This window comes from Triticum urartu, chromosome 3 (assembly GCF_003073215.2).
Source record: "Triticum urartu cultivar G1812 chromosome 3, Tu2.1, whole genome shotgun sequence".
NCBI classification, from domain to species: Eukaryota; Viridiplantae; Streptophyta; class Magnoliopsida; order Poales; family Poaceae; genus Triticum; species Triticum urartu.
In genome coordinates, this window is record NC_053024.1 from 434,275,386 (window position 1) to 434,298,174 (window position 22,789).

The window sequence follows — 22,789 nt, forward strand, 5'->3', positions numbered from 1 at the left end:
TTATAGTCGTCCCTAGGTGGTCTATGTATCTGCATATAATTTTTAGTGTTTCGTTGTATTGCCATAACTGACTTTGAATAGATCGAAAGTTTTCTCATTAAAAAAAAGAAATCTAAGTGAGTGAATCAAGTATAAAGAAAAAAAAAAGATAAAAATAATATTCACACGAGTCTCAATGTCAGATCAATAATATAAGACCTAGATATGCAATAGTTAGGTTAGTCATAGTGGGAGTAACTTAGCTAGTAACATAACGCATCCCAAAACAAGTTTGCTTATGTGGCACCTAGTTAATGAGGAGAGAGGTGTTTGGAGTAATATATTATGTTACCATCACATAACGCTTTTCAAGAAATGTTGAGTCTATGAGCAAATAAATAGAACAATTTATGACACTACTATTATGTTACTTTGCACTGTAAAGGTAATAACTTAGACTAGTGTCATATGCATGACATTAGTCTAAGTTACTCCTCATTATAACCAGTCTTATGTCACGTCTCGATGTGCTTTAGCGAAAACTGTTAAAAAAATGCGCTAACATAGTCGCCTTAGAAGTCGTATGTGCGTGAAAAAACACCACGAGGACGTGCTCAATTGGTGGCCCTGCAAAGACTTTGATTGGGGGTCACTTTTGACGCCCTCGGTGTGGGGCGGTCGATTGAAGTTTCGAAGAAACCACTCACTAGGTTAAGGGGTCGCATCCCTGGTCTCCACGTGGAACCTACTAATCTCCTTTGTGAAGTTGCAAACACCAATCACACACAGCGAATGGTCAATCATCAATCCCCGTTGCAACCGACCTTGCATTTTTTTTACGGCTCCAATTAAAGGCTCTCCTCAGTTGCTCCACAGAACCAACTCAAGCAGCTGATTAGAAGATCGAGACCTTAAGCAAACCCCCACTGCTACAGCGTTAGTTGGAGCCGGCCATGGCCATGACATCCCCCAACAGCAGAGCGCTGGAACGGTACAAGAGCGCCGTCACGACGGCAACTTCCGTGCTGGGTGCGGCCATGCTGCTGCGCCGGGTGCTCGCCGACGTCCTCCCAGGCACGGCCCTCGGCGCGCTGCTCCTCCTGCCGCCAGCCTCCGCCCGGCGCCACGCCGTGCTCATCGAGGAGTTCGACGGCGCCCTGCACAACCGCGTCTTCTTGGCGGCCAAGGCGTACGTTTCCACGCTCCTCGCCGCGGCACCGTCCGTGCCGCTGATGAAGGCCAGCCTGCCGCGCGGGGCCGGTGCGGAGCACGTCCTGCTCGCCCTGCGCCCCGGCACGGCGGTCGTCGACGTGTTCGACGGGGCAAAGGTCACGTGGCGCCTAAGCAGGAAGCACGATGGGGGCGCCGGCAGGCGGCGGACCACGGAGGACGCGCGCGAGGTGTTCAAGCTCAGCTTCGACGCGGAGCACAAGGACATGGTGCTCGGCTCCTACCTGCCGGCCGTCATGGCCCGCGTGGAGGCCATGTCCCAGGAGCAGAGGCAGACCAAGCTGTACAGCAACGAGTGGGGCAAGTGGCGGACCGTGAGGCTCCGCAACGCCTCGACGTTCGCGACGGTGGCCATGGACGACGCGCTGCGGCAGGCCGTGGTAGACGACCTGGACAGGTTCTTGACCCGGAAGGAGTACTACCGGCAGACGGGGAGGGCGTGGAAGAGGGGCTACCTGATCCACGGCCCGCCCGGCACCGGCAAGTCCAGCTTGGTCGCCGCGATCTCCAACCACCTCCATTTCGACGTGTATGATCTCGACGTCGGCAGCGTCAGGTCCAACACCGAGCTGAGGAAACTGCTGATTCGGATGAAGAACAGGTCCATATTGTTGGTCGAAGATGTCGATTGCGCCCTGGCGACGGCGCCACGGAGGGAAGCGACGGGAAGCTCCGACGGGGGCAACCCTGTTTCCAAGAATCACAAGGTTAGTTTTAGTAGTACTAATCCAACTCATGTTGCAAGTTGCAATGGACGACGAACAAACTGCTTTAGTCCTTTAGACTATTCTTACCTGACCAGTACTATTTTCATTTTCTAGAAACGATTCTTGCCAGTAGTACTCTGTACTCCAGCATCAAAACAATCAAACAATGCTCTGGGTGACTGTATCGCACCCAGGCGGGGGGGCGACCGCCCCGGGCCCCTCAAACCAAGGGGCCCCCAGCTGTGTACTGCGTACAGCCTACTAGGCCTGGCCCAAGCAATTCCACACGGCAGCAAAGTCCATCGGCCTGGTTAACTCGGGAAAAGGAAAGCGTCTAGGTTAGCGATCTGATGCATCGTATAGCCGCCGAGGTTTCTCGCACAGAAAACAAACGCTCGATCTTTCTCTCCCCAGTTTTCCAAATTATGTATCTAGGTTTTCTAGTTCTTCTCCAATACGCCGGCTACTCCTTACTCTCCAAGAACACAAGATCTAGCAATCAAAAGTAACACCGCGCCAGTTCTCTCCCAGAAGTTCTGCTCGATGGATCCTGAACAAAATCAATCTCGGTTTGTCAAATATCTGTGGTTGTTCTTTCTTTACCTAGCATGTATTCTTTTGACTACTTTGTTGTCATATACAATTGATTCAAAGGAAAACCTTTGTTCCCATGTACTAATAATGAAAAACAAGAAAAGCACCATCCGGATTCACAGAATATTTTCTAGTGAAGAACCGTGTTGTATACCCATTGGCAATTTTGGATTTTATTAATTAGACTCCTGGACATAAAATGATAAGGTTTCTTGATCTGCACTTTCAGCTCATCAACATTTTCTTGTAAAGATTAAGGTAATCGTGGTCCAAGATACAAATTGAGTCCTATACTACAAAACAAAATAAATTGATGCAACTGTTGAAAATCTTTCATCGCCTAAACCTTGAGTTCTAAATCTTGTTTTTTTTGTAGAGTACTAAATCTGAATAGTTCCTTTGACATGGCATTTCGTGAACCAATTTACATATGTGCAGCACTAATGTTCATACTGTTAAGCAATCGTCCATGTCTGAACTATTTGTCACACAGCACCACCATGCAGCAACATTGCCTTCCTAGCACAGTTCACCCTTGAGATTGATCTCTTGTGCGCCCTACTTGTGATGGTGTCACTACCGCTTGATCTCATGTGCACCCTAGACGGAGACGCCCCATTGCTAGGCCCACTCTGCCATGCATCACCGAGAACAGATCGCGCAAACTAGAGAAGGTATTCTCCAATTCGCTATCTATAAAAAACCCTATGCCACACCCCCCATGCGATTTTCCATGAAAACTGATAACCAATATTAAAAGGGCCCCAAGTCTTGACTTCGCCCCGGGCCCCCGAAATCTCAGGACCGGCCCTGATCGCACCCTCACCAAACACGAAAACGACAGCACTGATTTAGTTTGCTTCAAGTACCAGCAAGTCACTGATCTGGGTCACTGTATAGGCAACAACTCTATAGTCGTTGCCATGCTACTCTTGTTTGTCCAACAAGAGCAGTTGCCGCTTCATTTCCTGTGGTTTCCAAATCGGTTGTCACCTACTCCTACCAACTAAGCTGTGCGTTGCCTTGCCAGGTCACTCTGTCGGGGCTGCTCAACATGGTGGACGGCCTTTGGTCCAGCAGCGGCCATGAGCGGATCCTCATCTTCACCACCAACCACAAAGGACAGGCTAGACCCGGCGCTGCTCCGGCCTGGCCGGATGGACATGCACGTCCACATGGGCTACTGCGGCTTCGTCGCCTTCAGGGAGCTTGCGGCCAACTACCACGGCATCCAAGACCACCCGCTCTACCCCGAGGTCGAGGCGCTGCTGCGGGAGGTGGAGGTGGCACCGGCGGAGGTCGCAGAGAGGCTGCTTATGACCGACGATGCCGATGCCGCTATCGAGATGGCCGCGAAGCTGCTGAGAGGCAGGAAGGCCGGGACCGGGGAAGATGGCGGGTATATCAAGCAGAAACTGCACGTAGGGCCTAGGCGCCCGCGTCGGCCCCCGGCTGCAAGACGGGCGGTGCTTGACGACGGAATTGGTGGTTCCTCACGACGAGGCCAGGGGCGTGGATCAGGGACAGGGCGACGTGGCCGAGGTGAGGTGCGCGGACGAGGACGGCGATAGACAATCATACTCCCTCTGTTCAAGTGCACAGGGGTCTAAATAAAACTTCAGTATCCAAATATATATAGTAAATCATTATGCATGAAAGAAACTTATCATTCTTCGCGACCATTAATTTGAGCAGAATTTATTATAGTTTTATTAAAATGTTCATGGTCGGTTCAGTCTCTTGGAGGTGCTCATAGAGATAGGGTGTGTGTGCATTCATAAGGATGAGTGTATGATTGTATATACGAGCGCTTGCGTCTGTACTGTGTTAAAAAAAGTGGTACGTGGAACCTCCCCTCATAAATAAAAAGAAGGTACGCGGAACCATAAAGATTGTCCATGCCGTACCCCTTCGGTCCTGCGACCCAAGGCGTACACCTGGGGCTTTCACTGCCTCTCGCAGGAACGCTGCGAGTCCGCCTCACTCCTATGGTCCTAGGACCATGGAAACACATGGAAACACGGCGGATCTCGGCCCTTATTAGCGGAAGGGCTATGTTTTTAGGTGTTTTTTTAATCTTGTTAGAGTTTATGTCATGCTGTGAAAGACGAGGCAACGATGATTTTCTAAAGATGAAATAAAGTTCTCCCCGCCTAGCCCCCGTCCCAGTGGAGTTTCTAGCCTCGTCGAAGGGCGTGTGCAGGTGTGTCTTCGGTGGATCTCGTGGGATCCGGTCGACGTTTGTGTTCGATGGATCTGCTTGGATCTGGTCTTCGTTCATCGGCATATGTGTGTTGCAGGTTGGATCCTTCTCATCTACGCTTCTCTTCATCGGCGACAGTTGTTGTTCTGGTGCACTGGTCCTATAAGGCCTTAGCACGACGACTTTCCCACTGTCTATTACAACAATGCTTGCTCGGTTTCAATCAATGAGGAGCGATGACGGCGGGGCGCCTTCAGACTTACTACAGTGCTTGTAGTCGTCACTAGGTGTTCTACAAATCTGAATGCAAATTTTACTTTTGGTACTCTTTGTACTATCTTGACAGCTGGTGAATAGATCAAAAACTTTCTTGCCAAAATCAGGAGGTACCTGGAACCACGTTTTACGAAGTTTATTCCTGCAACCTTCCCTAGTTAAGACATGTGCGAATTTATTCGCCGACTGCCACACCCAGTCAACCCTATAATCCTACAAGGATCTCCTTTTCTTTGAACAAGACATAGGCGCTCAAGGCGCTCAAATTTCTGTCAGCTACAGTTTACATTTGTAATGACATATCCCCTATCACTAACATCTGCAATAACCTGAATCAGGGGACAATACCACTTTTGATGTACTACATCACAACATCTAATCCTAGAACTCAATTCAGTACACAAATCTTGAGATTCAGCTATGGTAGCTGCATTATGAGCCTCACAGTTTTGAGTTCTAGGTACATGGAACACCTGGACTTGCTTGGTAGCAATGGTGCTACAAAAATCTGCAAGAGTACTTCTAATCCGCCAGTGTCCTGGTTGAAATATAGGAGATCTTGCTGTTGCCGCTTTAGCTAGAATACGGTTGTTTGTTAGTATGACTGCTTCCTTAATGTTCAACCTATCCATAATGATTGCTGCTAGATTTATTCCCTGAGCTTCTGCTTGGATTGCTGATTGTGTTGGTGCAGCCGTTGCTGAAATTGTAGCTTTCATTGTTTGATCTCCATGTTGTACCTGCATAAAGACTCCAATACCTGTTCTATTACTCCTTGTTTCAACTCCATGACATTGCTCCTTCCAGGTTGCATCTGTGAATATTTTGACTGGACTTGAAAGGCTGAATGCATCAATTGTATTTCCTTGTACAAATTTGTCTTCAACTTGAGAGTTACTGTTGTGACTTTGTATGGTTAATTGTCCCCGCTCATTTGTATCTGATTCCAATGCCAAGCTTCTTGAGATAGCCTGAGCTGAAAAAAATATCTGAGAAGGCAAAACATCTTTTCTTTGAAAAAGTTTATCATTCCTGGACTTCCATAGACACCACATGAATGTAAGAATATTGGTTAAGGTGGCATTAGGGTGGTCTGAGTTGGCTAGACTTAAAATTATGGCGGTTATTGACTTAGAGTTTTGAATTAAAAATCAGTTCTAATGAACCAAGGTCTAGCAAACCATGCTGCTCTAGCAAAGGGGCATTCAAATAAGATATGCTGTAAGTGCATCTAGTGCCACCCCTAGTTGGTTTTGGAGTATTGACGACAAACCTGATTGACGGACTAATGTGTTTGTGAGAATTGCAGGATAACACAGGTAGAAGTCCCTCATTGATTCGGTTTTCCTACCAGAGATGAGCCCTAAAAATGTATGAAGACATTAAAGTCAAAGGTGATATGTGAAGACATTCACTTTGAAGACTATGATAAGAGAAGACATCGCGTGAAGACTATGGAGCGCGAAGACTTAGTTGTTTCGTCGTTCTTTTTCTTCTTCGTTGAGTCATAGGAACCACCGGACTGTTAAGTGGAGTCCAAGAGAACCAGTCAGAATGACTGAAGTGATGCTTAACCAAAATCCTATGTCTTTGAGTGAAGACTATGAGAGCAAATCTTATCCAGAGTTGGATAGGTCAGCTTTGCTTGTAGCCCAAGTAAAGTTGCCGTGTGTGTTTGAAATCTGACCGTTGGAACACGTGTCAGTTCCTTAGTGACCCATGGTCATTTTGGACAAATCAGGTCGGGTTGCCTAGTGGCTATAAATAGCCCACCCCCTATAACCATAAACGGTTGACTGCTCAGAGTTAGTGTACGGCTTTTGTCGTTTGAGAGCAACCCACCTCGAAGCCTTTGAGAGAGAATTCCTTGCGAGGATAAAGCCCTAAACACTCAGAGCCAAAGAGTGTTAGGCATCACTTAAGTCTTCATGTCTGTGTGATCTGAAGACTTATTACACTTGAGGACTGCGAATCCTCCAGCCGGTTAGGCGTCGCGTTTTGAGCATCCAAGAGTCATTATGGATCGCCGGTGAACGAACTCTGTGAAGGTTTGGAAGTCTGCCTTGAAGACTTACCAGATTGATTGGGCGAGGACTGGGTGTCCTTAGCTCAAGGGGAATAAGGTGAAGACACGGTCTTTTGAGTTGAATCTCAGCCTCCCTAACCAGACGTACAGTTGTCACGGCAACTGGAACTGGTCCAACAAATCATTGTCTTCAATGAGTCACTGGTTCTATCCTTCACATCTCTTTATTTACAGTTGGTCCTTGTGAAGTCATTGTTTGTTTGCATTATTTTTTGTCTTCACTGAGTGACTGCTTGTTCTAATTGACTTCGTACTATCTTCCTACATGATCCATATTGCCTAGCTGCCATTAGTTGTTGTGCTTTCACTTCATTGAATACTTGACTATGGTTTGCTTAGTGCAGTCTACCTTCCGTTGCATGGTAATAGGTTTATTTCTATCGTTTGTCTTTGAAACTCCCATGTTTTGAAGACTTTCTTAAAAATCGTCTATTCACCCCCCTCTAGTCGATCACTAGCACTTTCAATTGGTATCAGAGCAAGGTACTCCCTTATTCTGTGTGATTCGGTTTAACCACCTGGAGTTTTAGCTATGTCGACTGCAGGGATAATCAAAGTCTCCATTGTGTGCCCAGTCTTCGATGGAACTGAATATCCCTACTGGAAGAATAAGATGCGCATGCATCTTGAAGCCATTGATGTCGACCTATGGTATGTCGTCAAGAATGGTGTTCCCAAGGCTGGTGAAGGTGTCACCGCTGCTGATGTCAAGAAGTTCGTTCAACTGGACTCCACTGCCAAGAACATTATCTGTGGTCATCTGACCAAAGGACAGTATGGTCGTGTGAGTGCTTTGGAAACATCTAAGCTAGTCTGGGACTGGCTCTCCAAGGTCAACGAAGGCTTCTCAATCCAGAGAGATCAAAGAATCAGTGTCCTTCGCAACCTCTTCAACCGCTTCAAGAGAAACGACAATGAGAATGTTCAGCTCACGTTTGATCGACTCACAGACATCACAAATGAACTTCAAGCCCTTGGCGCTACTGAGATCACCAAGCACGAAGTCGTCAAGACACTCCTGAGATCACTTGACAGCTTGTTTGACACCCTAGCCCTGATGATTCAAGAACGTCCTGACTTCAAGACACTCGATCCGTCTGACATACTTGAAAGGCTCAACACACATGAGTTTCAGCTTTCTGAGAAAAGAGACATCTACGATCCCAACTATGGGCGAACTTGTGCCCTGAAGGCAAAAGTTGTCTCCTCATCTGAAGAAGGATCTGACAGCAGTTCTGATGATCCTGGAGACATTGGAAAGGAGCTTGCTATGCTTGTGAAGAAGTTCCAAAAATTCACCAAGAAGAAAGGCTTCAGAAAGTCTTCACGATCAAGCTCGAGGAATGATGAAGCTTCTGCTCATGACTACAAGAAGAGAACATGCCACAAGTGCAAGAAACCTGGCCATTACATCTCTGAGTGTCCACAGTGGGACAATGTGAAAGTGCGTTATATCGACTAGAGGGGGGGTGAATAGGCGATTTTTATGAAAGTCTTCAGAACATGGGAGTTTTGAAGACAAACGATAAAAATTAAACCTATTACCATGCAGCGGAAGGTAGGATACACTAGGCAAACCATAGTCAAGTATTCAGCGAAGTGAAAGCACAAAGACTAATAGCAGCTAGGTAGTAAGGATCAGGTAGGAAGATATTGTGAAGCCAAACAGAACACGCAGTCACTCAGTGAAGACAAATGATAGAGCAAACACACAATGACTTCACAAGGAGTAACAGTAAGTAAAGTGAAGTGAAGATGAAACCAGTGACTCGTTGAAGACAATGATTTGTTGGACCAGTTCCAGTTGCTGTGACAACTGTACGTCTGGTTGGAGCGGCTAGGTATTTAAACCTTAGGACACACAGTCCCGGACACCCAGTCCTCACCGTATTCTCCTTGAGCTAAGGTCACATAGACCTCGCCCAATCACTCTGGTAAGTCTTCAAGGTAGACTCCCAAACCTTCACAGACTTCATTCACTAGAAATCCACAATGTCTCTTGGAAGCTCAGAACGCGACGCCTAACCGGCTGGAGGATGCACAGTCCTCAAGTGTAATAAGTCTTCAGATCACACAGACAAAAAGACTTAAGTGATGCCCAATTCTCTCTGGCTTTGGTGGTTAGGTCTTTATCCTCGCAAGAAATTCTTTCTCAAAGGCTTCGAGGTGGGTTGCTCTCAAACGACAAAAGCCGTACTTTCAATCTGAGCCGCCAACCGTTTATGGTTGTAGGGGGTGGGCTATTTATAGCCACTTGGCAACCCGACCTGATTTGTCCGAAATGACCCTGGGTCACTAAGGAACTGACACGTGTTCCAACGGTCAGATTTCAAACTCACACGACAACTTTACTTGGGCTACAAGCAAAGCTGACTTGTCCGACTCTGGACAAGATTCGCTCTCATTGTCTTCACTCGAAGACATAGGTTTTTGGTTTAGGCATCACTTCAGTCATTCTGACTGGTTCTCTTAGACCCCACTTAACAGTACGGTGGTTCCTATGACTCAGCACAAAAAGAAAAAGAACTACGAAAGATCTAAGTCTTCGAGCTCCATAGGCTTCATATCGTGTCTTCTCTTGTCATAGTCTTCAATGTGAATATCTTCATATACCACCTTTGACTTCAATGTCTTCATACATTTTTAGGGGTCATCTCTGGTAGTAAAACCGAATCATGAGGGACTTCTACCTGTGTTATCCTGCAATTCTCACAAACACATTAGTCCCTCAACTAGGTTTGTCGTCAATACTCCAAAACCAACTAGGGGTGGCACTAGATGCACTTACAATCTCCCCCTTTTTGGTGATTGATGACAAACTAGTTGAAGTTTTCAACGAGGAATATAATCTGTGAAACTGTAAAGGATAAGGGATTGTCTTCATAAGTTGCAAGGGCTCCCCCTGAAGATGTGCATATAAGTTAATTTGCTTTTGGAATGCAAATGCACATGGCAGGTGGTACTTGTGGAGATCCACTTCAACTTATGATGACAATCCACTATGCATGTGAAAGTATATGAAGATAATGCCATGCATAATGGAAAATGGACGTCTGCAGAATGAGCTAAGTGCGGAATTTATCGTCGCAAATGCGGAATTTATCTTCGCAAAACAAGGTGGCGAATAAGTAGCAGACGACCATCTAGTTTAAGTGTTACAACTCATAAGAACCAAATGTAGCAAAAAAATGAGAGTTGTAAGCACGAAGCAAAATATAAGGCACCCGCCCATATGAACCCGCTTGAAGACTATCAATCTCATATGCTTCTCCCCCTTTTGTCAGTAATGACCAAAAAGGTTTGAAGACATAGAGCCTCTACTCGTTCCCATGAGGAGTAGGTGAAGTAGCAGGGTTGTTGGTGTTGTTTGGCGGTGCAGAAGAGCTCGGAGGTGCTGAAGGAGGTGGCGGTGAAGTAGCATCGTCTTCTTCCTCAATAATTCTGGCAGTGACTGTGGCAGCAGAGGAAGAGAACTCAGAGTCTTCAAGGGATGGAGTTCCCAGCAGCACAGCCCTTCGAGGAGGTGTGGAGTCAAACTTGAATCTCTCAGTGAAGCCATCCTCTTGAAGATCAGCTTCAGAAAGCATCATCGTTAGCCTTTTCCATGTGCGGCGACAGGTTTCATGGGCAACGAAAGCATTCTTGGTGGCAAGATTTCGAGTGCGATTAACATCCACCAAGAGGCTTTTCATTTGATGCTTCAGCCAGTCATGATGCCTATCTTGTTTCTGATGTAGGGCCACAAGAAGCTCTCGGTCGTTGAGAACACGAGTGCGCTTCTTGGGTCTTGAAGCAGTGGCACTGTCAGTGGCTTCAGTGGAAGCAGGGTGTGGTGCACGTGTAGTGCCAGCCAAAGGATACACCCGAGAAACTGCTTCAACGCCTTCAACGTTCTGTGTAAAACTCTGATGTTCTGCATTCTGAAGACTTTGAGGTTGCTTGGCAGGCTCAGAATATATGGCTTCAGTAGACATGTCCACGTCAGGCAAGAAGATCCGATGGTTGCAGGCTGAGGGCTGATAAGAGATGGCAGAGTGTAGCTTGATCAGCCGCATGACCCAAGGGGCGTATAACTTCAAACCAAATAGATCAATGCCTGATGCAGCAAGTTGGCGTATGAAGAAGTCCTGTGCATTGAAGCATTTGCCATGAAGTATATAGAAGACCAAAGTCTTCATTGCACCCTAAAGCTTGGCATTTGGAGAGTGCCCTTTGATAGGCCAGAGAGTTCGCCTGATGATGTGATAGATGGTTCTGGGCAGGTACTCAAGGTCTTCAACGAAGAACTCTGTGGGATACGCAGCATCTTGAGGCAATGGCTTCATCATGCTGAGCATTTGACTCATATTAGGTTCTGGTCGCTGAAAGATGCTCTCAGTAGCTTCAGCATGCAGCTGACAACCTTGCTCGAAGAGATCGCCAGGAGTGGGCAAGCCAGTGAGCTCAATGATGTCAAATGCATTGGCTTCGTGATGAACGTTGCCAGTCATCCACTCCAGGACCCAAGTCTTCAGATCTCTGCTATACCCTTTGATGTGAAGTGTGGCATACAATTGTAGCAGCAGCTCTTCATTCCAATGCTCTTCAGCAGTAACAAATTGCAGCAGACCCACTTGCTTGAAGCAATCCAACGCTTCTTCTAGACAGGGCAGACCAGCTATAGTTTCAATGTCAAGGCGCTTGTGTGGGAAGATGCGACCTTGGTTGTAAAGAATGCAAGAGTAATAGCTTCGCTGAGGATAGCTCCAGAACCGATCAGATGATATCCTTTCCCTTGAGTAGGGGTTCCTGGAGCTATCGAAGAACGTGTTGTCTGCCCTGAAGCCATTGATGTTGAAGGAGCCAGGTGCTGATGCAGGACCTGGAAACCTTGGCAGTCTTGGGATTGGCTTCTGGACCTGAGGCCTGTGCTCAACATGATAGTTGAATTGGGGACCAGCAGCAGACTCAGGAACAGAAGTGGCGGGATCAGTGGCTTCGCTGTTTTCTGAAGCTTTTGCTGGGGAGGGCTCCACATTAGCTTCATTGGTGGTTGTGGCAGCCTCAAGATTTGCATCCTCCACTTGACTAGCTGGAGGGTCGGTCACACGCACGTTCTCCTGGAGAACTGCTTCTTGGTGGAGCAGGGGAGTGGGATCTTGTGGTACTTCTTCTTCTGCGGCTGATGCAGCCGGAATGTCTTCAGCAGAGACTTGAGACCTTGGACCTTTGCGAAGCCTGCGGAACGCAGTCGACGCCTGTGGAGTTGGAGTGGGCTGGGCCTCATAGTCTTCTTCCTCTTGTGGGCGGTCCGCCCATGAAGCATCCTGTGCAATTGGCGTCAGTGGACGACCAATGCTGATGAGTTCGCTATTTTCTAACTGAGGAAGGACTGCATCATCTTCTACATTGTCATGATGACCAATGTCTTCAGCAGCGATCGGATCAGCTGCTAGAATGTCTTCAGCTTCAGGAGTCTCTGTGGAAGCAGGCTCATGAACTGTCAGTTGACGTTCTGCGTCAGGATGAACCATAGAAATGGGTTCAACTATCAAGGGCTCTGTGGGAGCAGCCCGAGCTTTCTTGGTTTTTCGCTTTTTCTTGGTGGGGGCAGTAGGAGAGTCTTCAGAGTGTTTTCTCTTCCTGGCTTCAGCCTCAGCAGTTCTTGTCTTCTTGAGCTCTGAAGCCGTTGACCGGCTCTTTGGCTTCGAGCCAGTCATTCTTGTTGGGAAGACAATCGGAACTGCTTCTTGCCTTGGTGCATCAGATTCAGCTGTAGCAGGCTTCTTCTTCTTCTTCTTTGCGGCCATCCTGGGGTCGATGTCAGGACGCCCAAGTGCCTTGCGCTTCTCAGCCTCATTATAGGCTTGCACACATCTGTCAGCCAGAGTCTTCATGCGCTCACGCGAACCCTGAGCTTCTGCACGCTTCTTCACAAAGGCTTCCTTGAGCTCGTGCATCATTGTCTTGAAGTTCTTCACTTCTTGCACGCTGAGCTTGGCCATATGCTTCTTGAATTGAGCCTTTTCATAGTCAATTTTCTGCTTCAGCCCAACAATGCGCTGAGCAATAGCAAGTTCTGAAGCAATGGCGCCTTGGAAGGCGACACTAAGGCCAATAGGTAGCTGCAGATCTTCAAAACTGATGTTTGACGTGTCAAACCACTCGTCAATGAAGTTGTGGATGATGGTGACATCAAAGAGAGGTAGATCATTGAAGATTTCTGCTTCTTCTTTGCTCTTGATGAGTTGTTCAAGAGCGTCATCTGCAAGATCTTCATCACTTGACAGATCAATGTCGTCGTTGCGCAGAATGGCAGCAGCTGTTAGCTTTTTGCCAGTGTGAGACAGAGGCATCTTGGCCTTCTGGGGCCTTGAGACGCGTGATAAGTCTTCAGACTGCACACTGTCTTCAGGAGGTGCAGTCGCCAATGGCTTCGCCTTTGAGATTTTTGGTGAAGGGGCCGGTTTTGAAGCTTTTGGCTTCTTCAACTGCTTTGGCTTCGGCACTGTAGGCGCGTCATCAGACTCAGTATCAGCTGCAGGCTCATTCACTGCAGTCCCTTGAACCAAGATGTAGGTGATGAGGCCTTCAAGGTTGGCGAAAGGACCGATGACATTGGGTTCTGCATGTCGTGTGCCATCTGCCCTTGGAGATGAGGGACCAGGGTTGAAGTCTAATCCAAAAGTCTTCTTGTTCTGCTTCGCAGAGTTTTGAGCAAACTGGAAGTTGTGCTTGAACAGATTGTCGTCACGACACCATAGCAGTGACGACGAGTGTGCATCAGCAGGCTGTGGTCCACGGACCATGCATGGATAGAAGCCTTGAACAATGGCTTCATCTCTGGACTTGGGTAGAAGATTCTTGAATAGGGTGTCTCCCCACGGTCTCTTGATGGCATTTTTCTCAGCATACTCCTGGGTCACAAATCTGTTTTTGAACCATTGTTCTGCCCAATATCTTTGAATCCATTGGATTCGGGTCTTGCGCTGACTGTAATCCTCTTCAGGATCTGTCTTGTGCATTTCTGAGAGTTCATCTGGCAGATCTCTGGAGGTCTCACCACGACGCTTTCTGCCACCCTTCCTTGCTGCCTTTTCTGAAGCCATAAACTTTAACTTGAAAGGCTTCAAGACGTTCAAAGGCTTCAAAGGTTTTCGTTTGCTGGACCAACAGGAACTGGCTTCGGGAGAATTTATGTGATGCTGTAAGAATTCTGCAAATGAATGCAGACTATGAGAACCAAAGGATTCTCCCACGGACATGTACCTGTGACAGCATTAAGGTGCGAGGGAAGGGGAAGAGGTCATATGCATTCTCAGAAGATTTCGAAGATAAATCAGTTTAGAAGACATTGACCTCATCGTGCGAAGACATTCACTCATAGATAAGAAGTTGGTTCCAGATTTGTACGAATCCACAGATCAGTACAAGTGAGGAATCTAACTACTTTGTGAAGCACAAGTGAATATACTAGGCATGTTATGAGATGCAGTATGAGAGAGATCTAGCTTGTGTGAACAGAAACTGCTTGTGGTAGAAAGTGACAGATCAATAGGATCAACGGTGCTGTAAAAAGGGAGTTTTATTTACCACACTGAGAACTGCTAGACGGAGTGGGAGATGAGGCCGAGCAGTTCACTCTTCCGTGCCCTAACTTGGCGATGGAGGACACCTACGGCGACGGCGGAGAGGACGATGTCCGCTGTCGGCGTGAAGATGGCGTCGGAGAGGTTGCAGCAGCGAAGCGCTTCGTCGCCGGCGTTGTCGAGAGCTAGCGGTGGCGCTAGGGTTCGTGCGAGGGTGGAAAAAGAGATAATGACCGCTGTGAGTGTGTATTTATAGGCACAGGGGCGGCACTGTGCTATTACACAGGTGCCCCTGGCGATTCGCATCTGAGGAACACGTGGCCAATATGCGGAGTTTTGGGGTTTGTTCCACATCCCACGCACGCCTGGATTGTCGGGTGGTCGTTCCTACTCCTCTGGATTTCATGTGGAAGAATGAGCATTGAAAACGGACTTAATGGTTGTCTCTGTATCTTCTGCTGACAAGGACGCAGAGAAGACATTCGACAGTTTCAATAGAATGCATATGACTTGGAGAGATAGAGTTTGAGATAGAAAGCATAGAGAAGTTGGGGTCCGATCACATTCACTTAGTTCAAAAGATTCAACACGAAGACATAGCTATAAGTGAATGCTGTAGAGGACAGAACACTAGCATATATATATATATATCTATAATCAACATAGTGAAGATAATCATGAAAATATGTTGAGTTTGAAGCCAAACCAAATGTGAAGACATTGCAAGGTAATGCCATGAGTGAAACACTTCAAAATATAATGTTTGGTGGTGGCGTTACCCACCGTATAGGAAGTATTAGACCCAGACACGGCGCACAATTATCGTGGCGCTCCAAAGTCAAATTCCACATTAATGTATTCACACTTAGAATGTATGTCTTCATTGATTGAAGATATACTTCACTTTGTGTGTTGCACATCTAAGTCATCAATATGCATAAGGGTTAGGATGTGTGCCTGATCACAGGACATTTGAGGATTCCAGGATATTTAGCTCACACCGTAACTTGCAAAACCTCTTCTCATCCAAGGGCTTGGTGAAGATATCTGCCAATTGCTCTTCAGTGTTGACGTGTATGACATCAATGTCTTCCTTCACAACATGATCTCTGAGAAAGTGATGATGAATTTCAATGTGCTTTGTCTTTGAGTGCTGAACTGGGTTGTTAGCAATCTTGATGGCGCTTTCATTGTCGCAGTAAAGTGGCACTTGCTTCAGATGAATGCCATAGTCCTTGAGTGTTTGCTTCATCCACAGAAGCTGATCGCAGCAAGATCCAGCAGCAATGTATTCAGATTCAGCAGTGGAGAGAGATACACAGTTCTGCTTCTTTGAAGACCAACATACAAGTGATCGCCCCAGAAAGTGACATGTGCCTGATGTAGACTTGCGATCAACTTTGTCACCAGCATAATCAGCATCCGAGAATCCAACCAGATCAAACTCTGAGCCCTTTGGATACCATAATCCTAGAGTTGGGGTGTGAGCCAAATATCGAAGAATTCGCTTCACAGCTAAGTGATGCGACTCCTTTGGTGCCGCTTGAAATCTAGCACACACGCAAACACTAAGCATAATATCTGGCCTAGATGCACATAGATAAAGTAAAGAACCAATCATGGAGCGGTATACCTTTTGATCGAACTCTTTACCATTGTCGTCAGGACCCAGATGATGTTTGGCTGGCATTGGAGTTGTGAAGCCTTTGCAGTCTTGCATACCGAACTTCTTCAGGCAATCTTTGAGATACTTCTCTTGAGATATGAAGATGCCATTGCGTTGTTGTCGTATTTGAAGACCAAGGAAGAACTTCAGCTCCCCCATCATGGACATCTGATATTGCTCTTGCATCATATATCCAAACTCTTCACTGTACTTCTGATTGGTGCAGCCGAAGATAATGTCATCCACATATATTTGGCACACAAACAGTTCACCATCATATGTCTTCGTGAAAAGAGTGGGATCTAGGGAACCAGGTATGAAGCCTTTGCTCTTCAGGAACTATTTGAGTGTGTCATACCAGGCCCGAGGGGCTTCTTTGAGGCCATACAGTGCCTTGTTGAGCTTGTATACCATGTCAGGATGTTTTGGATTTTCAAAGCCAGGTGGTTGTGCAACATACACTTCTTCTTCAATCTTGCCATTGAGAAAGGCACTCTTCACATCCATTTGATATAGAAGTATGTTATGATGATTTGCATAGGCCAGCAGTATGCGTATGGCTTCAAGTCTAGCCACAGGAGCAAATGTTTCATCGAAGTCAATGCCTTCCACTTGAGTATATCCTTGAGCAATGAGACGAGCTTTGTTTCTGACAACTTGACCATGCTCATCTTGCTTGTTGCGGTATATCCATTTGGTGCCTATTATATTGTGCTTCCGTGGATCAGGACGCTTAACCAGTTCCCATACATTATTCAGCTCAAACTGTTGAACCTCTTCTTGCATAGCTTGAATCCATTCAGGTTCCATGAAAGCTTCTTCAACTTTCTTGGGTTCTGATATTGAGACGAATGCGAAGTGCCCACAGAAATTTGCTAGCTGAGTTGCCCTTGAACGAGTGAGTGGACCAGGTGCATTGATGCTATCAATTATTCTTTCAATCTGCACTTCATTGGCAACGCGAGGATCTACAGGGTGAAGACTTTGCTCTTGCTGTTCATTGTCGTTGTTGGAAGGAATGTCTTCAGGCTGAGCATTGTCTTCATGTTGATCAGGTGCTGAAATGATAAGTTCTTCTTCAGGATGAGCTTCAGAAGGTATAATTTCTCCAGTTCCCATTAGCTTGATTGATTCACTGGATGGAACTTCATCTAGCACATTTGGCAGCTGCTCTCTTTGCGAACCGTTGGTCTCATCGAACCGCACATCCACTGTTTCAACCACTTTGTAATGAAAGAGATTGAAGACTCTGTAGGAGTGCGAATCCTTTCCATATCCAAGCATAAAACCCTCATGTGCTTTTGGTGCAAATTTTGAGGTGTGATGTGGGTCTTTGATCCAGCACCTTGCGCCAAATACTCTGAAGTAACTGACATTTGGCTTCTTGCCAGTAAGGAGCTCATAAGATGTCTTGTTCAGTAGCTTGTGAAGATAAACACGATTGATTGTATGGCATGCAGTATCAATGGCTTCGGGCCAGAATTTTCTTGGGGTCTTGTATTCATCTAGCATCGTTCTGGCCATCTCAATTAGTGTTCTGTTCTTGCGTTCGACGACGCCATTCTGCTGTGGCGTGTACGGGGCTGAGAATTCATGTGTGATGCCCAAGGTATCAAGATATGTATCAAGGCCGGTGTTCTTGAATTCAGTGCCATTGTCACTTCTGATGTGCTTTATCTTGGCGCCAAAATTGTTCATAGCTCGATTGGCGAAGCGTCTGAAGACATCCTGCACTTCAGTCTTGTAAAGGATTATGTGCACCCAAGTATATCTAGAATAATCATCAACAATAATGAAGCCATAGAGGCAAGCAGTAGTAGTTAGAGTTGAGTAATGAGTGGGACCAAAAAGATCCATGTGAAGCAGTTCGAAGGGTCGAGTAGTGGTCATGATTGTCTTCGAGGGATGTTTGGCCCTCGTCATCTTCCCTGCTTCACAGGCACCGCATAAGTGGTCTTTCTTGAACTTGACGCCCTCGATGCCTATGACATGCTTCTTCTTCGCAAGGGTGTGGAGGTTCCTCATGCCATCATGTCCAAGCCTCCGATGCCAGAGCCAGCATTCTAAAGTCTTTGCTAGAAGACATACTGCAAGTTGTGGCCCTGCTGAGAAATCTACCACATACAAATCATCTTTTCGATACCCTTCAAACACTAGAGACTTGTCAGATTCCATTAGTACAAGGCAACGATATTTTCCAAACATTACGATCATGTTCAAATCGCAAAGCATTGAGACAGACATTAAGTTGAAGCCAAGGGATTCAACAAGCATGACTTTATCCATGTGTTGATCCCTTGAGATTGCAACTCTACCTAGACCCAATACCTTACTTTTACCAGTGTCAGCAAATGTGTTGTGGCTCTTGTCGGATGGACGTAAGGTTGAGTCCATAAGAAGACTTCTTTTGCCAGTCATGTGATTTGTACACCCACTGTCAATAATCCATTCTGAAGACGCTGGTGTCGTACCCTACAGTGCAGTTAGGGGGATAGGCTTCACCAAGAGCATTGTGAAGCAAAAACATTTGACGAACCAGTGGGTTATGAAAGCTTAGATCCAGGTTAGGACTAATAGGGAGAGTAGCAAGCGATTCAGGTACGAAGTACATAGTAAGACCATTTGGGCATTTGATCTTGCGCCCTACAAGATGTTTAAGGTCCCCAGCAATAGCATCAGACGATTTTGGTTTTCTGCTGGAGACCTTTCCCTGCAAAAGAGAGTTAAGCCTTCTTAACCACCCACATCTTCAAGGGTGGCTTAGAAGCAATAAGTCTAAGTGCAGCATCTGAGAATTTTGGCTTTGAAGCCTTAGCAAACAGTCTTGCAGGCGGACAATAGTACTCATAAGAATAAGCAGAATAGTTCTTGGTATTATGAACATGGCGGTTTGATGAACCGCTCTCATATTCATATGCCTGAGTATGGTTTCCCTGCAAAACATTTGCGTTAGTGCGACTCAGGTGAGTCCTCTGTTTGTATGAAGCCTTTGGACCGTATGAAGCCTTTGGTCTGAGGTTTGTCTTCTTCAAGTGAGGTGTCATGAAGACATTCACAGGAAGATTTTCCAGACACCTTTTAGGAACCCAGATCTTCTTCATAGGTGGTCCATTCCTGCAGTTAGTACCAATGTACCTGGCAGACACTTCACCATTCTGATTCTTAAACAGTATATAGTTTGCATCAAAGGATTCATCAATGATAATGGGGCTAGCACAAGTGAAGCCAGATAGATTGGATGGATCTGCTGAAGGTTCCTTTGCAGCAGCCCACATGGTTTTGGGGTACTGCTCAGGTTTCCAGTAAGAGCCATCTGCATTCATTTTCCTTATGAACCCTACACCCTCTTTCCTAGGGTTTCGGTTCAGAATCTGCTTTTTCAGGACATCACATAGCGTCTGATGCCCTTTAAGACTTTTGTACATCCCTGTTTCAAGCAATGTCTTCAACCTAGCATTCTCATCAGCAATAGCGGTGGTATCCTCAGCAGAGGGGTTAGTTACCGCATCAACAGTTGAAGATATTGCAACAGCAGTAGCAGTAGAACATTCAGCAACAGAAGTAGCATTATCACGCTCAATGCATTTAAGACATGGTGGTTCAAATCCTTCCTGAGAGGGACTGATCTGTTTGGCGCGAAGTGACTCGTTTTCCGTTTGAAGATCTTCATGAACCGCTCTCAATTTCTCAAGATCTTGCTTCCTTTGAAGATAATCATAGGAAAGCTTTTCATGAGTTGTTGAGAGAGTTTCATGACGACTTTCAAGTTCCTGATACTTAACGTGAAGATTTTTTATGTCTTCAATTAAGGATTCAGATCGAGTCATTTCAGCACCTAACAGATCATCGCTTCTGTCTAACAGTTTTTGAATATGTTCCATAGCTTTCTGTTGTTCAGTTGCAATTTTAGCAAGTGTTTTGTAGCTAGCTTTTGAACCACAATCAGAGTCATCGTCACTAGATGTTTGATAGTGAGTAGTGCGTGTGTTTACCTTGGCACCGCGTGCCATGAAGCAGTAGGTAGAAGCGGAGTAGTCCTTGTCATTTGCATCGGTGTCGGTGATGAAGTCATTGTCTTCAGTGTTGAAGATGGACTTGGCAACGTATGCTGTAGCCAGACTTGCGACGCCTGAGTCAAATTCCTCCTCAGACTCCACCTCCGCCTCCTCAGAAGCAGACTCCTCCTCTGAATCCATTTCCTTGCCAACAAACGCACGTGCCTTGCCAGATGAGCTCTTCTTGTGTGATGAAGACTTTGAGGAAGACTTGGAAGAAGACTTTGGGTATTTCTTCTTCTTCTTCTTGTCGTTAGAGTCATATTACTTGCTCTTCTTCTTCTTTTTGTTCTCATTGTCCCACTGTGGACACTCAGAGATGAAGTGGCCAAGTTTCTTGCACTTGTGACATGTTTTCTTCTTGTAGTCATGAGCAGGAGCTTCATCATTCCTTGAACTTGATCGGGAAGACTTTCTGAAGCCTTTCTTCTTGGTGAATTTTTGGAACTTCTTGACAAGCATAGCAAGTTCCCTTCCAATGTCTTCAGGGTCATCAGAACTGCTGTCAGATTCTTCTTCAGATGAGGAGACAGTTTTTGCCTTCAAGGCACGAGTTCGCCTATAGTTTGGACCATAGATCTCTCTTTTCTCCGAAAGCTGAAACTCATGTGTGTTGAGCCTCTCAAGTATGTCAGACGGTTCGAGTGTCTTGAAATCAGGACGTTCTTGAATCATCAGGGCCAGGATGTCAAACGAACTATCAAGTGATCTCAGCAGCGTCTTGACGACTTCGTGTTTGGTAATCTCAGTGGCGCCGAGGGCTTGAAGCTCATTTGTGATGTCAGTGAGTCGGTCAAATGTGTGATGGACATTCTCATTGTCATTTCACTTGAAGCGGTTGAAGAGGTTGCGAAGGACACTGATTCTCTGATCTCTCTGGGTTGAGATGCCTTCATTGACCTTGGAGAGCCAGTCCCAGACCAGCTTGGATGTCTTCAAAGCACTTACACGACCATACTGTCCTTTGGTCAGATGACCACAGATGATATTCTTGGCAGTAGAGTCCAGTTGAACGAATTTCTTGACATCAGCAGCAGTGACACCTTCTCCAGCCTTGGGAACGCCGTTCTCGACGACATACCATAGGTCGACGTCAATGGCTTCAAGATGCATACGCATCTTATTCTTCCAGTAGGGATATTCAGTTCCATCGAAGACGGGGCACGTAGCGGAGACTTTAATTATCCCTGCAGTCGACATAGCTAAAACTCCAGGTGGTTAAACCGAATCACACAGAACAAGGGAGCACGTCGCTCTGATACCAATTCAAAGTGCGTTATATCGTGAAAGTGCGTTATATCGACTAGAGGGGGGTGAATAGGCGATTTTTATGAAAGTCTTCAGAACATGGGAGTTTTGAAGACAAACGATAAAATTAAACCTATTACCATGCAGCGGAAGGTAGGACACTAGGCAAACCATAGTCAAGTATTCAATGAAGTGAAAGCACAAAGACTAATAGCAGCTAGGTAGTAAGGATCAGGTAGGAAGATATTGTGAAGCCAAACAGAACACGCAGTCACTCAGTGAAGACAAATGATAGAGCAAACATACAATGACTTCACAAGGAGTAACAGTAAGTAAAGTGAAGTGAAGATGAAACCAGTGACTCGTTGAAGACAATGATTTGTTGGACCAGTTCCAGTTGCTGTGACAACTGTACGTCTGGTTGGCGGCTAGGTATTTAAACCTTAGGACACCCAGTCCTGAACACGCAGCTCAGGACACCCAGTCCTCACCGTATTCTCCTTGAGCTAAGGTCACATAGACCTCGCCCAATCACTCTGGTAAGTCTTCAAGGTAGACTCCAAAACCTTGACAGACTTCGTTCACCGGCAATCCACAATGTCTCTTGGATGCTCAGAACGCGACGCCTAACCGGCTGGAGGATGCACAGTCCTCAAGTGTAATAAGTCTTCAGATCACACAGACAAGAAGACTTAAGTGATGCCCAATTCTCTCTGGCTCTGGTGGTTAGGGCTTTATCCTCGCGAGGAATTCTCTCTCAAAGGCTTCGAGGTGGGTTGCTCTCAAACGCAAAAGCCGTACTTTCAATCTGAGCAGCCAACCGTTTATGGTTGTAGGGGGTGGGCTATTTATAGCCACTTGGCAACCTGACCTGATTTGTCCGAAATGACCCTGGGTCACTAAGGAACTGACACGTGTTCCGACGGTCAGATTTCAAACTCACACGGCAACTTTACTTGGGCTACAAGCAAAGCTGACTTGTTTGACTCTGGACAAGATTCGCTCTCATAGTCTTCACTCGAAGACATAGGTTTTTTGGTTTAGGCATCACTTCAGTCATTCTGACTGGTTCTCTTGGACCCCACTTAACAGTACGGTGGTTCCTATGACTCAACACAAAAGAAAAAGAATTACGAAAGATTTAAGTCTTCGAGCTCCATAGGCTTCATATAGTGTC

The 22,789-nt window shown here is 46.2% G+C and overlaps 1 pseudogene; it reads left to right on the top strand.

Moving 5' to 3' along the window:
* Window positions 1-745: 745 nt before the first annotated feature.
* On the top strand, window positions 746-4,312 carry LOC125544229 (annotated as a pseudogene).
* The last annotated feature ends 18,477 nt before the right edge of the window (window positions 4,313-22,789 follow it).